This window comes from Mus musculus, chromosome 6 (genome assembly GCF_000001635.26).
Source record: "Mus musculus strain C57BL/6J chromosome 6, GRCm38.p6 C57BL/6J".
In the NCBI taxonomy this organism is placed as follows: domain Eukaryota; kingdom Metazoa; phylum Chordata; class Mammalia; order Rodentia; family Muridae; genus Mus; species Mus musculus.
The window spans coordinates 58,586,494-58,602,497 of record NC_000072.6 but is presented as its reverse complement, the minus strand read 5'-3'; the positions used below and the strand labels follow the sequence as shown (position 1 = coordinate 58,602,497).

The 16,004-nt window shown below is 41.5% G+C and overlaps 1 protein-coding gene across 6 annotated transcripts in view; it reads right to left on the bottom strand.

The window, feature by feature from the left end:
* Abcg2 (ATP binding cassette subfamily G member 2 (Junior blood group)) overlaps positions 1 to 16,004 on the bottom strand; it is a 107,961-nt gene that overhangs the window by 89,954 nt on the left and 2,003 nt on the right. The window contains exons 1-2 of one of the 6 annotated variants that reach the window (NM_001381925.1): positions 6,481 to 6,538; positions 5,390 to 5,523 (exon numbers count right to left, since the gene is read on the bottom strand). The exons of 2 other annotated variants lie outside the window; for them this stretch is intronic. The gene's annotated coding sequence lies outside the window, so the exon portion shown is untranslated. Of the gene's footprint in view, positions 1 to 5,389; positions 5,906 to 6,480; positions 6,539 to 16,004 lie in introns of those variants that run through there. 3 more of the 6 variants (NM_001381926.1, XM_030255399.1, NM_011920.3) reach the window with 3 other exon arrangements.

Genomic DNA, 16,004 nt, shown 5'->3' with positions numbered 1-16,004 from the left:
CCATCAGCTCTCTAGTCTTGTCCTTGGGTTCTCTTTCAAACCCACTCTACTCAAACAAAGAGATTAGTAATAAATTGCTGACCTAAATGTGAGATGGTTTTGTAGGCAGCAATAAATATCTGGACTAACTGTCAGAGACAGAAACTTGGGCCTCCTCCAGAGGGAGTGACCTCATCCTAAAACCATGCTGCTTTAGGAGTTGTCCACTTAGGAAGAGCTGGGGATGTGTGGTTCTTGGGGGTTGCAGTCATGAAAGCTAAGTATGGCCTCTCCTATCTGTAATCCCACCGCTAAGGAGGCTGAGTCAGATGAACAGCAAACAGCAAGTTTAAGGCCAGCCTTGGAATCCCAATCACCCAAAGAAATTAAATCAAAGTCATTGATGAGAGCACAATTCCCAAGGAATTAGACCCCAAGGATTTAGAATATAGCATGTTGGTGGAATAATGAAGGTGGCAGTAACAGTTTAAAAAGGATAGCTAATAAAGTTCTAGAGTCCGCAATTGAAAAATCAGAAAATCTCTAACAAAATTTAGACAAAAGATAGCAACATTTATAGAAATAATGGGCCCATTATGTTCAGCCAGGAGATGGGGCATGTCCATCTTCAACTTGACTCTCTGGGATAATACTTCCATCAGTACATTAAAAATTCACTGATGAGAGTCAGCAGGTGGCATAGAAGCTAAAGACACTTGCTGTTAAGCACAATGACCAAAGATCAATCACTAGGACCCACATGGTGGAAGGGGAGAATCAACTCCTCCAAGTTGTTCTCTGACCTTTACATACGCTCTATAGTATCATCGCATGCACCCCTAACCAAATAAATGTTTAAAAATGAATAGATTGGAACTAGAGAACTGGATCAGCTGTTAAGAGTGCTTGCTGTATAATCATAAAAGTCAGAGTTTGAATTGCAGCATCTATGTTTCAAGTTGGACGACTCATGTATGCCTGTAACCCCCACTCTCGGACGGGCCAGAGACAAGAGAATGACTGGGGATTTCTGGCTTCCATCCTACCAAGAAAATGAGTTTCACATTCAGGCAGGGATCATGGCTCAAAGAAGTAGGCACAGGGTAATAAAGGTGGGTATGTTGACTCTCTCTTCTGGCCTCCATGCATGTAGATAAATGTGTGTACTTACAATAAGAATGCATACACTTGGACAGACACATATACACATACATACATACATACATACATACATACATACATACATACATACGTATTTTAAAACTGGTAGCTATGGCTCACATCTAATAAATGCTTTGGTGAGCCAGACACAAAGAAGACATAATAATAGATGACTTAAATCTGAAGAACTCTGTAGGTCAGACAGAATGGTAGGTGTGATTGACATGGAAATGGATACCCTAACCTCAGGATGACAGCAGTGATCTCAAAGGTCAGCAGGTACAGCTTCACTGTTAGAGAGACTGTGGTACAACTTCCATGGTAAGCTAGAGGGATGAGAGGTAACCAGACTTCTCTGACCTGTTGTTGTACTCTATGGCAAGAGCATAATGATCATGGGTCTGAGATCCTCAAACATACACAGGGAAGCAGAAACTTAGGGGGCAAAGCATGCCTTATACCCAATACTCAGCACTAAGTCCATGCAGAGACTGAGAGCCCTCTGAGGAGCATATATTGGAAGATTTTCTTTTTTCTTTTTCTGTAGTGATTCTTTTTATTTTTCAATTTTGAACACACACACATATAAAATATACTTTTTATCTTTCTCCTCATTATCCTCCTTTCCTCCCACCCTCCACTAAATTTTGTCTTCCCCCTTCTGGTTATTTTGTGTGTGTGTGTGTGTGTGTGTGTGTGTGTGTGTCTGTGTCTGTGTCTGTGTGTGTGCACGCGTGTGTGGTTTATATGTGTCCCACTGTATTTAATTAGGATTGCTTGCATGGGGGGAGGGAGAAGGAGATTATTAACAGATACAAATGGAACCTGAGTCTTAGATTAAAATTATTATACAGGAGATACTTATATTTAAAAAGTGTGTTTTATTTAATAATCTTACATAAGAAGTACAATTGATCCTGGTTGAGAACTACTGATAGAAACTAGTATTTATCAATAGTTACATGTGGTGAGCCTCAGTAAATGTCAATTCTCAGGGTATATTAGCTCAACAGCAGGGTGTAGGTCAGTAGGAAGACATCCTCACAACCCTGGTTCAAGTGCAGCAGCACCACCCCTCCCAAAGCCATAAGGAAAATACTGATTTAGGAAACCGCTCTCCAGGATTCTGATTTAATAGGATTAGGATAATGTCTGTGGATTTGCAATTAATACCCAGTAATAATCACCATAAGTTTGTCAATTAGTGCTGGTCTAGAAATACACGTTGGATAATGCTGCCCCAAGGAGATCTACTCGGGGCGACTCTTGGGCAAGGAAAGGGTCCACACTTACAGGGGTTATTAGATATGGCTTCTAAAATTGTCTGCCTGACCTGAAACTATTCAAAGACTGAGCCTTGCAGAGGAGCATGTAGGTTGCAGGCCTTGCAGAGTGGCAGCTATGATGGGAGCAAGCATTAAACGGGGTTCTCTTGAACTTGCCCTTCCACTCCCAAGAACACAGAAACAATGCAAGTAAAACCCCAAATCCAAAAGCCCCAAAACTGAAGCATTCCATAGTCTGAAACATTTGGAGAAAATAACAAAATGTTGAATATTGCACAAGTGGCCTTCTGTAACACATCACAGTAAAAATGCAGGTACAGTTGCCTGCAGACTGTACTGCAAAGTATATGTGAATAAGGAAATGTAAACATGTCTTGCACTTAGATTTGGGTCTGATCCTCAGAGTTTAAGGAATGCATACACATATTCTCAAGTCTGAATCATTTATGGCCCCAACTATTTTGGATCAAGGGATGCTCAGCATGTACTGTGTCCCTAAGAGAAGTGCAGAGATTAATTCCAAAAATAGAGAGGATAACCAAAACCTTCCCCTAATTCCTATTTAAGTCATCTCCTTAGAGGAAACAAAAACAAAGTAGATTGCTAGATCATTATAGCCTCAATCAGATTGAAATGCCAATCGCCAAGGCAGCACAAGACTAAGATTTTTAATATAGACAACATAGCATCTAGTACACAGTATGCAGCCACTAACCTAACAAATATTTCCTAACTGAAAATCTGACAACTGACACAGAATATAAGGCTATTTGTATATCCACTGAAGCACACCATTATGGAGATTTAAAAATATCAGATGGCTAAGATAACTGACTCTAGGAATGCCCATAACATTTTCTCCAGGCTTTCTCAGAGTCCATCAATGGTTCCATGTCACAAATTGGCTCTGGCAGCATACAAGGATAACACAGTTGCACTTAAAGCATGCTTTTCACTTTTCTCAGTGTGCTCTGCCTATCACTCTTGCAGTGTCCCCAGTCTACCAACAGCCAAAGCCAATGCTAAGCAATTGTTGTGATACAATTACCCAGGATGACCAGGTGTCCCCCTAGTTTCAATAAATGTACACTTTTCCAATCCAAGGAAGATCAACTTAATCCTTCCAAGGAAAATCACACACTCATGGTGGAAGTTTAACTGTCTGGCCTGCAGACCCTCTGCATTATTTTCATGACACTAAAGAATACTTTATCTAGCGTCACACTGCACATCACTTCCTTGCAACTAAAACGAGGTTATTGTCGTGTATTTGACATAACGTTGCTTCTCACCACAGGCATATATATATATGGCATATGAGGTTTGGAAATACCCACATGTTCCCAAAATTCACTATATATCCCTATTATGATGAAAGAGCTGACTTCATAGACCGGTGAATGGGCCTGTGGAGGGTGCCATTAAACTGCAGTGTAAGCTGTCGCCTTAAGCCAGCAGTAACTATTGAATACAAATGCCCAGCTGTGGGAACCATAAAGTGATTATTCCATCCACACTGGTCTTCTGCTTCACCCATGCCTTTCTCCACTGCCTGCCTCTCTCTCTGTCTCTTCAGACTGCCTTCAAATAGCTGTCAGTAATACTTTGTTGTTAAACCTACTTTTTGCCTCCCTGAATAACTTTTATACACTGTTTCATACATGTATTTTCTTCTTCTTTATTATCTATCTATGAGGTAAGTTCCAAACAAGTAGGGATTTCTGGTTCTTTCTTCTATCACCAGTGCCAAAAAGAGTACCAGAGTCATAGCCGGACTGACCTGGAGAGTAAAGAGTACCTCTGTCTACATCATGGATGCTTGGCAAACCTCTGCTGTAAAAGATCTAACAGAAGATATTTCAGACTTCTGAGCATGTAGCTTCTGTTCTCACCACTCCTCTCTGGTGTTGTGACATAAAAGCAGAATGGGCTGGTAAATAAATGTGTGATGTGTGGAGAAGAAAGAAAGGGCTTTGCTCAAAGATGAACGAACATGCAGTAAAGGAGACACCTACACCCTAAACCTGGCTTACAGCATCTAGGAACTCCTTAAGAGAAACTTCTAAATTTAAAGATAACACATCAGACTGAAAGACAACCAGGGCAGGGATGTTGTTTGATTTTGTTTTCTTCAGCTCTTTAATCATGCGCTCAGCCAAATCTAGTCCTGTCTGTACCTTCCAGCCCATTCTTAAAAAGCAAAATCTCTAGAGCGTTAGGCAAGCACTTGTTACTTACTCAAGGCTGGAATACAAACTTGTAGGTTGTTAAAAGGCAGAATCTGAGGGCTAGGGATATAGCTTAGAGGTAGGATACTGGCTAGCCTATCACAATTTGAATTTGATTTCAACCCCTGATAAAATTTAAAAATTCTAAGGCAAATGCAGTGGTGCATGACTTTAATCCTAGCATCAAGAGGTGGGGACAGGCAGATAAAGTTTGAGACCAACCAGGACTACACAGTGAGACCATGTCTTTAAAACAAAATAAACTAATTAAAAAAAAAAAAGAATCTCAGGGTAATAGCAGGGTTTTTAATTTCCAGCTCCTTGTGGCACTGTGAAAGAACCCAGAGCCTTAAATATACTAGGCAAGTGACCAACTACTGAGTTACATCTCCAGTTCTTGTTCTTATTTCTTTAAGTAGTTAAATTCATTCTGACTACTCTTAAACCCCCATACTCTCATCCTATATTTTAATAAGATCCTCCAGTGACTCATACTCATAGTAAAGTGTAGAATGTACAGATCTAATCACACATTTGTCAATGCACAGGTCAAAACAAAACAAAACAAACAAAACAAAACAAAACAAAAAAAAACCTCCATTTAGCATGAAGATATAAAAACAAGACAGTCTGGGAGAATTGCTAAGAGGTAGGCCATTTGCATGGCATGCATAAGTTCCTAAGATCCTAAGAAAAGATCATCTCTGACAGAAGAAAACAAGAATGACAACTTACCTCTGCTATGTGTAATGAGGTGTCAAAAGGAGAACTGTCAGGCCTCAGTGAGATGCAGCAATGTTGTACACTGGAGAAAGAGTTCAGCTAGGATCCATGCCTGCCACAAAAGCCACCCTAAGAGTATGTCCACTCTTGCTTGCAGTGGAGTTGAGAAAAAGCAGGGAGAGGACCAGGAAGACAGAAGATTTATCAATCCCCAAAGTTGCTAAGTTTTGCCTCAAGAGACAGGCAAAATCAAGACTTTTCAAAAATCTAGCTTCCAGGAAATTAATGAATATCCTCAGTTAATTTCAGGACGACAGTAGTGAATATCTGTTAGCTGGTTATCCTGAATCAAGAAAGAAATGTGGGTTCCAACTCAAGACAACCTAACCCCTCTTATCTGGCAAGGAGATTGGAAAAGAGGAAATCCAGACAGAGAGATCTTTTTATATCTTGTGCTCTGGGCAGCAGCATCTCCAGCCTTAACAGCAACTGTATTTTAGAACCGAGGGAGTAAACCTATTTCAGCAGTGCTTCCCGTCCCCGTCCCCGCCCCCGCCCCCATCCCCGCGTAAACTTCCTGTCTCTTAGTCCTATGGAAGGGGGGTTCTCCTTTTGCAGGCGCTGCCTTAAAAAAAAAAAGTAAGCAGGAAGAAGATACATTTGAAAAAGAAGCGAACGAAAACCAAAGCAAAACCAGAGTTAGGTTTCACTGCGAGGCCCACCGGGGATTTAAAGAGGAAAGGCGAGCTGTACGTGTAATGTGCGATGCCACACTGTCCTTTCCTAAACAAAAGCTGTGAACAGCTGGTCAGACTGCGATGACAGAATTCTGAAATGTCTGAAGTTACATACATACCTCAGACTGGGTGTGTGTGTGTGGGGGGGGAGAGATAACGGTTTCTTTTCAGAGAATAAACAGAATGTTTTATAGCAGCGGTACAAAAAGCTAAAGGTCGTTTACTACAACAGGAAGCTGCTTAATCTGGCCTCACATTGTTATCACAGTTAGGGCCAGAGCCTCGGCACTGATGGTCAGCTATTCATTCTTAGGAACTCTATATTTAAAAACCTAACGTAAAAAAGCAAAGAAGAATCAATCATACCGTGAAATGAAGGGCAAAGAAATCCACAGACGGATGGACGGGACACACACACACACACACACACACACACACACACACACACACCCCGCTACTCCCCACCTCACCCCACCCCACCCCCACCCCACCCCCCACCCCCAGCCATCCTCAAGCTTCAGGCTCCTAATGGTCTGGCCAATCACTGCTGTCTGAGATCCAAACTTTCTGGTGTCATCTGAGAAGTTGTAAATCTTGCTCAAGGGGACAGTTCTTTGTCAAGCTGAAATGTCTTCCTGGCTTCCTCTCAGCCTTTTCTTTCTCCCAGCATGAGAGATTCTTGGGTAATTTGTAATTTCTTTGGGGCTATTGTTTCAATAGTCTGACATCCAAAAGGGCAGGCACAAGTGTCTTTAAAGTATCCTCTTCCTGCCAGGCATTCCTGGTTACAGCATCAAAACTTATATATAATCCAAAGCAAAGGAAAAAAATGTTCAATACAGTTAAAAAGCCTTAACCAAGTTTCTGTGGTCAGCTTTAATACTATGTTGTCTTTATGACCAAATCCTACTGCCTCTGTACACTTATACCCACCAAGTCCACAAATTGATAGGTTTTGGATTTGAGGTTGGTGATTCCAGGGGACACAGATCAATGACTGGGGACTAAGGAGTTTATTATAAGAGTTATTAGTGCTGTGAACACACAGACAGGAGCAGCAGAATGCCAGGGGCTCTCAGAAGAGTTTGGGTCTCAAACACTAGTGACCTCATGGGGAAGTTTCTACAGAGAATCAGAGTCTATGTGCAGAAGAGGAGGCCTCTTCCCATACATTTTTAGGAAGTGGGGTTCACAACAAGAGTCTACAGTCAGGCTCTCAGATTCCCAGGCAGGAAGCAGAGGATGGGGTGGGGAACAAATTGTGACAAGTCTTTGGTGTAGTTGCACTTCCCAGGTGAGCCTGTTAGCAAGTGACACACAAAGTACCAGAAGTGTGACTCTCAGTATCTGTGAGAGGAGTTCAGAGAGGCTGGTATCTAACAGTACATCCTTACACAAACCACTAAGTTACCAAGTGAGCTGAAGGAAACGTACTACTCGGTGGGCATCAAAGAGTGTCCCTTCTGCATGGAGACAATGCCAGCTTTATAAGTATAAGATAATTGTGCTCACACGAAGAAGCTTCCTCCTTACAGCCACAGCTGTCAATGACTCTTTAATCCTCTAATCCTGTAGCAGACTTCCCAGGTGCCCAGCTTTCAGGAGAATGGCAAGTGTCATTCACACTTCCCCAAGGTTACCAGACTCCTAGGACATCAGAGGGCTACAGGTATAATGGATCCACCTCAACTAGATGTTCTTTTCCCCTTCAGCATTCTCGGAGTCATGCAATCCTTCTCCAGAACGCAGGGCCACCTCCCTTGTGACCTGGGAATCAAGGACAGCTTGGCTCACACTGAGGATGACTCATTAAGCATATGACAAGAGACCTTTCCCTTCCCTTCCACTGAGACCTATAAGAAGCGACTCCAGTTCTGCTTCATGATCCTGAACTCTCATAGAACCCACCCATGCTGTGTGTGTGTGTCTTCCTATGACACTGGGGCAAGGAGCTTGCTCAGAACTCCTGCCATGCTGCTGTTTTGTCTTCCTACCCATGTAATTAATAATTCTTCAAATAAGTGTCTCTTATACCAAGGACAGTCTCCCTCAGTGTCCCCATTACATTCCAAACCCCAAACCTTTCAGACAAGTTTAATACAAATCAAGCATTGTATATAAGAAGAAACAAGAGAGACCCTGCCTCAAGCTATGTAAAGGGAGGCCTCCTAAATGTTATGTTCTGACCTCAACCCATGGATGGTGCAAGCACAGATGTGTGCATGTGCTCTAACACACACACACATACACACACACACACACACACACACACACACCAAATAAATAAATTAATTAAAAATATTTATTTTAAAAGATGGGGAGCTGATGAGATGGCTCAGTGAACTTTGACCAAGGTTCAAGGTTCATGCCACATGACCAAAGTTCCATACCTAGAACCCATATGGTGGGAAAAGATCTGACTCTCTCGAGTTGTCCTCTGACTCCACTCATGCATTATGGAGTGTGCACACCAATACATATGCATACAGAATCAATAAGTAAAAATGTATTTTTAAAAAAAAGAAAGAAAGAAAGAAAAAGAAAGAAAGAGAGAGAGAGGGAGGGAGGAAGAAAGGAAGGAAGGAAGGAAGGAAGGAAGAAAAAAAAACTAGACAGGCACACCCCTTTAATCCCAGCACTTGAGAGACAGAAACAGGCAGGTTTCTGAGTTCGAGGCCAGCCTGGTCTGCAGAGTGAGTTCCAGGACAGCCAGGACTACACAGAAAAACCCTGTCTCGGAAAAAAAAAAAGGAGAAGAAGAAGAAGAAGAAGAAGGAGGAGGAGGAGGAGGAGGAGGAGGAGGAGGAGGAGGAGGAGGAGGAGGAGGAGGAGAAGGAGAAGGAGAAGGAGAAGGAGAAGGAGAGAAAGAAAGAAAAAAGGAAAGAAAGAAAAAAGGAAAGAAAGAAAGAAAGAAGGAAGGAAGGAAGGAAGGAAAGAAAGAAAGAAAGAAAGAAAGAAAGAAAGAAAGAAAGAAAGAAAGAAAGAAAGAAAGAAAGAAAGAAAGAGCTTTTTGTCTGGGAGCATGCAACAATGTGGCAGTCGTGGAAGAAGCAAAGATTTTCTACAGAGAAACACATGTCCTATTCTAGGTATCTGCAATACCAGACTATTGAAGAAATGGTTATCAAGGAAATGGAATCTCCCCCAGGATCTCATGTTGAGATAGGAAAAGGCTGAAGCTTGCTGCTGATACAGAAAAGTGGATAGATACACTGAGTTTGATAGAAGCAAGCTTTCCTCAGATGGACTTTAATTCAGGATTTAAGGTCTCAGACACCCATGGTCACACAAAACTTCCACTAAGTCAGTGGCCCCTGAGTTCTTATCTCTTCAATTCAAAAAATGAAATTCACAGATAATGAGAAAATGGTAAAGCAAAAAGACCACAGCTCTCATCTTAAAGGAAATAAGAGGACAGTTTATTCTGAAGCCATTTCAAGTGACCATTGTCCAGGAACACAGATTGAAGTTACCCCAGACTCTATGTCCCAATGTGGAAGCAATTTCACAGTTTTACAGAACAAAGAAAGTCAAAATCAAGGCAAATTTAGTCGGATGACATTTGTAGCTTTGGGGTTGGTAGAAGCTAGTAGTCTGCTAAGTTAGTAAATTTCAAAAGGTTTTTATCTATTAGTCACAGAACGTTAGTTCTGACACAGAGGTGGGTAAGGTATGGCTACTGGGAGGAGGGCTCGATAAAACTAGCCCAAGACAAGGTAATTAGCCTCTTAGCCTGCACCATTCCACTCTCTCCATGGTACTGCAGATCTAATGAGTCTGCTCAGACACAGCCTCCTCTCAGGAATTGTCATTAACAATTTCCTTGTCTACAAAGCAACACATTTTGGTCAGGAGCGATGCCACATGTTATTTGTTAAATATCGTAAGTTCCCTCACAACTAGGAAGCTCAATCATAAGATCTGATGTAGATGAGGCTGAATAGTGGGCAGGACAGCATCTACAGGAGAAAGAATAGCTGGCAAAGGCCATTAAGAAACAAAATCCTGGATCATATCAATCCATTTGTTCAGGATCTGCACCTGAATTATTTTTTATACTCTCTGTACCTGACATAACATGTGAGCTAAGATGACTACACCTAAATTAAGTAATCAACAACACAGTTTGATATAATGGAGTGAAGGTAAAAAAGGAAACATGTCTAAAACCAAACTTTGTAACCAGATTGACTTTGTATTTCCCCTGTATTTATAATTATTTGTAATATATGAACTAACATATTTAAATGGTAAGAAAAGGACTTTGGGAGAAGTCAGTGTAGCATTATCCTTCCCCCTTTCTTATTAGTAAGGTACAAATTGTTTAACTTTTTAATCTTAGCTAATTGTATTACAGGACAGCTTAGATACTAATTAAATCAAGAAACATCACTACTTAAGTTATAAAACATTGTGAATATTGCTGTTAGACTTTTAGACTGATGTCTTCTGTATAATTTGGATAAGAAAACCTAACTTGAGACACAGGTTTTAAATGACCATTTAGTAAAAGGATAAAATAAAAGTTTTGAAAGTTCTTTTGTTTTTGGTAAATATTACTAAGAACAAATTAATATTTAAGAATATGGATGCAAAAAATCAAGCATTAACTTTATCTTAGGGTTTTGGATTAAATTAAATTTTACAACCTCTATATTTTTTTAACATAGAAAACGGATATTTTATTCTTAATATTTCAGTTTTATTTCCTGTGTTACTGGTATTCATAAGTGGAAATGTATTGTTTATTTCATCTTTACCATAGTACTTTGTACTGGGTTTTCTTTATATCGATTTTTCCATATTGATTTTCATATATATATATATATATATATATATATATATATATATATATATGAGTATTGACACTTTTGCCATGAATGTTATAGGGCATTTCTCCAAGGTTTTCAAATTGTCCCTAATTTTTCATGGAGTGTTCCACCTTTATCTTATGACATGCTTAGAAAAGACTTTTCTTTTTTTTATTGGATATTTTATTTGTTTACATTTCAAATGTTATCCCTTTTCCTGGTTTCCCCGCTGAAACTCCCCTATCCCCACCCCAACCTTCTCCTATGAGGGTGTCCCCCCAATCCCACCTCACCACCCTAGCATTCCTCTACACTAGGGCATCAAGCCATCTCAGGACCAAGGGCCTCCCCTCACATTGATGTCAGATAAAGTCCCTTCAGCTCCTTCAGTCCTTCCCCTAACTCCTCCATTGGGGTCCCTGTGTTCAGTCCGATGGTTGACTGCAAGCATCTGCATCTCTTTTGGTCATGATCTGGCAGAGCCTCTCAGGAGATTGCTGTATCAGGCTCCTGTCAGCAAGCACTTCTTGGCATCAGCAATAGTGTGTGGGTTTGTTGTCTGCATGTGGGATGGATCCCCAGGTGGGGCAGCCTCTTGATGGCCTTTCCTTTAGTCTCTGTTCTGCTCTTTGTCCCTGTATTTCCTTTAGACAGGAGCAATTCTGGATTAAAATTTTGGAGATGGGTGGGTGGCCCCTTCCCTCAACCCGGGGGAGGGGGGCGGGGGGGGGGGGACTTGCCTAACTTCTGGATATGGTTTCGACCTACAGGTTCTCCCTGTCCTTTGTGGGGTATTTCAGCTAATGTCATTCCCTTGGGGTTCTGGGGGGCTCTTGCTTTCCTGTCATCTGGAACTTTCTAGTTGCTAACCCCCAGTTCCCCATCCCCCATTGCTACATACTTCTGTTTAATTTCCTGACCCTCTGTACATCTTCTCCATCTCCTCCCATACCTGATTCTTCACCTCTTTTCCCCCTCCCTCTCTTCTCTTCCTCTCAAGTTCTTCCCACTCTCTATGTCCCTTGGTTATATTGTTCCTTCTTCTAAATAGGACTGAAGCATCCACTCTTTGGTCTTCCTTCCTTTTGAACTTCATGTGAGTTGTATCATGGGTATTCCACAATCTTTGCCTAATATCCACTTATCAGTGAGTAGATACCATGTGTGTTCTTTTGTGACTGAGTTACCTCACTCAGGATTATATTTTCTAGATCTATCCATTTGCCTGTTAATTCTGTGAAGTCATTGCTTTTCATAGCTGAGTAGTACTCCATTGTATAAATGTACCACATTTTTTTTTTATCCATTCCTCTGTTGAGGGACATCTAAATTGTTTTCAGCTGCTGGTTATTATAAATACGGCTGCTATGAACATAGTAGAGCATGCGTCCTTATTAAACATTGGAGCATATTCTGGATATATGCCCAGGAGTGATATAGCTGGATCCTCAGGTAGTGCTATGTCCAATTTTCTGAGGAACTTCCAGACTGATATCCAGAGTGGTTGTACCAGCTTGCAATCCCAGCAGCAACGGAGGAGTGTTCCTCTTTCTTCACATCCTCGCCAGCATCTGCTGTCACTTCAGTTTTTCATCTTAGCCATTCTGACTGGTGTGAGGTCAGTCGTTTTGATTGACATAAGCCTGATGATTACTGATGTTGAACATTTCTTTAGGTGCTTCTCAGTCATTTATGTTTCCTCAGTTGAGAATTCTGTTTAGTTCTATCCCCCCCCCTTTTTTTGATAGGGTTATTTGGCTCTCTGGAGGCGTAAACAGTCTGAGTCTTTTTATTGGGGAATGGAGTCATTGATGTTAAGAGATATTAAGGAGTGGTGATTGTGGTTTCCAGTTGTTTTTGTTGATAGAGGTGGAATTATGTTTGTGTGGCTAACTTCTTTTGCGTTTGTTTACTTTTGCTATTTCTAGGGTGGAGTTTCCCTTCTTGTGTTGGAGTTTTCCATCTTTTATCTGTTGTAGGGCTGAATTTGTGGAGAGATATTATGTAAATTTGGTTTTGTCATGGAGTATCTTGGTTTCTCCATCTATGATAATTGAGAGGTTTGCTGGCTATAATAGCCTGGGCTGGCATTGTTGTTCTCTTAGGGTTTGTATGACATTGGCCCAGGATCTTCTAGTTTTCATAGTCTGGTGAGAAGACTGGTCCAATTCTGATAGGTCTGCCTTTATATGTTACTTGGCCTTATTCCCTTACTGCTTTTAATATTCTTTCTTTGTTTTGTGCATTTTGTGCTTTCACTATTAAGTGACAGGAAGAATTTCTTTTCTGGTCCAATCTATTTGGAGTTCTGTAGACTTCTTGTATGTTCATGGGTATCTCTTTCTTTAGGTTATGGAAATTTTCTTCTATAATGTTGTTGAAGATATTTACTGGCCCTTTATGTTGGGAATCTTCACTCTCTTTTATACCTATTATCCCTAAGTTTGGTCTTCTCATTGTATCCTGGATTTCCTGGGGTTTTTTTTTTTGGTTAGGAGCTTTTTGCTTCAGCCGGTGAGGGACAGGGCCAGTTCTCCTGCTCTCATGACCCTGGGGCCACCTCTTTCCATTTCTGGAGGTAGTGAGGGGCAAGGGGAGCGAGGGCATCTTCCTAGTACAAGCAGAAGCAAGCTCTCCCACACTCACGCCCTTGGGGCTGGCTCACCCATGCCACTAGGGCCAGCTCTGTTTTGATGGCCAGATAAGATGCAGGGCTGCTCTCCAGAGTGCTGCCACAGGTAGGAAGTGGGCCCAGTGAGAGGTGGGGCCAGCTCTGAAAACCCCTGGACATCAGTATGGTCCCAGGCAGAGGCACAGACCACATTCACATGATTTTTCGAATATCGATACAGAATCCTGAGGGTGGCATGGCCGTGGACGCAGACCCTCGTGTCTCCAGTTCTACCTCTCTTCACAATGCTCAAAATGTTCTGCTTCTATTCTCTACCCTTTCTCCACTACATACTTGTATATTGTAGTGGATTCCTCTGAAGTAGGGCCAAGAGGCTGGGGGGGGGGGGCTCTATGTGTCTACAGCCAGCCAATGTTGTGTGTCTGTGGGCTGGCCTCTGGGTGCCCTCCGTTCATCTGTGCCACTGAGTATCGTGGAAGTGGGCAGGACTCTGGGTGTCTTCGGCCCACAAAGCACCGTGTGGCCTAGCAGCAGGCAGGTCCCCAAAGATATTATTTTAAGGGTTTAATGAGTTTTTTAAGTACCGAAATATATACAGTAGTATTTTATAAGTGCTTGATATATGATCACACTATTTAAATTTGTGAATATGCATGTGTATATTAATTGGGTATGAGAAACAATTTTATCACATTAGGAAAATAAATTTTAAAAAAGGAGAACCAAAATGGCCAGTTTGTCAAAACAAAAACAAAAACAAAAACAAAACCAACTTTTTAACACAAACAACATATGAAAACAACCAAAAACACACTAAAACACTTGTCCTGGATACACATGACACAATGACGTGAAGATACGTACACCCAGTTCAGAAAAAAAAGTAGAAAGTTTATCTCTGTTTCTTTGAGATGTGAGAGAGGCTTAATAACAGAAGATCAAAAGGTAAAGCTTGCCATGAAGACTAAAGGTAGTTTCTCTCTCTCTCTCTCTCTCTCTCTCTCTCTCTCTCTCTCTCTCTCTCTCTCTCTCTCTCCCCCCCCCCCTTCTTCCTCTTCATTCGCTCCTCCCTTTTGGTGTGTATGTGTACCTGTGTGTGTGCCTGTATGCATGCATGAGTTCGTGTGTGTGTGCATTCATGTGCTTATGTGTATGTAGCTTAAAATGCAGAGGTGTTATCAAATTGTGTGACTGAATAAGAGAGTGCAGAGAGAGGTTCCTCCATCATTACTCTTACTGAGGCCATCCCAGGTTTAACATCTGATCTCTTTAATGGAGAATCCCATAGAAGACTACCCAGTCTATTCAAGGAACCAAAGGCCAGGCTATCCCAGCTAACTTATTCTTGGAACCTCCTCCAGCTAACTGTTCATCTTAGCTGTCTGTGAGCAACCCCCTCCTGCTGGCTAATGCTTATATTAACTTCTGTTAAAACTGCTCAGATTCAATAATTTACTCTGCAAAGCCCACCCTGCAGTTCCTGAGCAAAATTCCTAGACAGGTCTCTGCCACTGGAAACCTGGGTTCTGGACACTTAGTGGCACACCTAGATCCCCAAATTCTTGGGTATGGTCCCAGATAGCTTGAATAAAGTTTATAGAGGCTGTACACTGTGTCTGAGTGGGTCTGAGTTAGCGTCTGGTGACACTTGGAGATCACAACTTGTGACCAAGTCGGAAGATGGTGTAGCCACTTCTCAAAAAGCCAATAAAAAGAGCCAAAATTAAAAATGGAAAGCAGAAAAGGGAGATTTACTCAATGGAGCCACTTTGGGAAGAGGGACAAAGTAGTCTAACACACCCTTCAAGTCCGTTTTTTAGGGTCCTGAAGTGAGCATACAATTTAAATGCAGGGCTAAGGATTTCCACAAATAAGCAGTCCTAGTCACTCCCATCTTTGACTCTTCCTTGTCTAGGTGTTAGTCTCATCTTGCAACGTGGCCTGACAAGATATTAGAATTGTGTGAAGACTCTTTCTGGGAGACAAGTTTACTCTCTGGTTGCTGCTCTTTCCTTCCCTGAAGATGAGAGTCACAGGAAACTCACTTATCCTTAGGAAGTTTTTATTCTTTCAACAGTCTAATTATCATATTGACAGACAGACTATAATGTCCTTGTATCTGCCACACCAGTTACATGGAGGGGTCAGATTTTGTAAGAAAGAGAGAGGAAAAGAAAGGAAGGGAGGGAGGGAGGGAGGGAGGGAGGGAGGGAGGGAGGGAGGGAGGGAGAGAGAGAGAGAGAGAGAGAGAGAGAGAGAGAGAGAGAGAGAGAGAGAAGGAGTAGAGAATGAGGATGTATTGTAGGTTCTGTCCTTACTTCTGGTATAAACTAAACATTTTTAGATATTATTTTTATTTTAGCATATAACAATCCACATGGAGTTTTAAAAGAGTTCTTTATTGTAATGAATTACCAATGTATTAGTTTTTTATGGTTCACTTACAT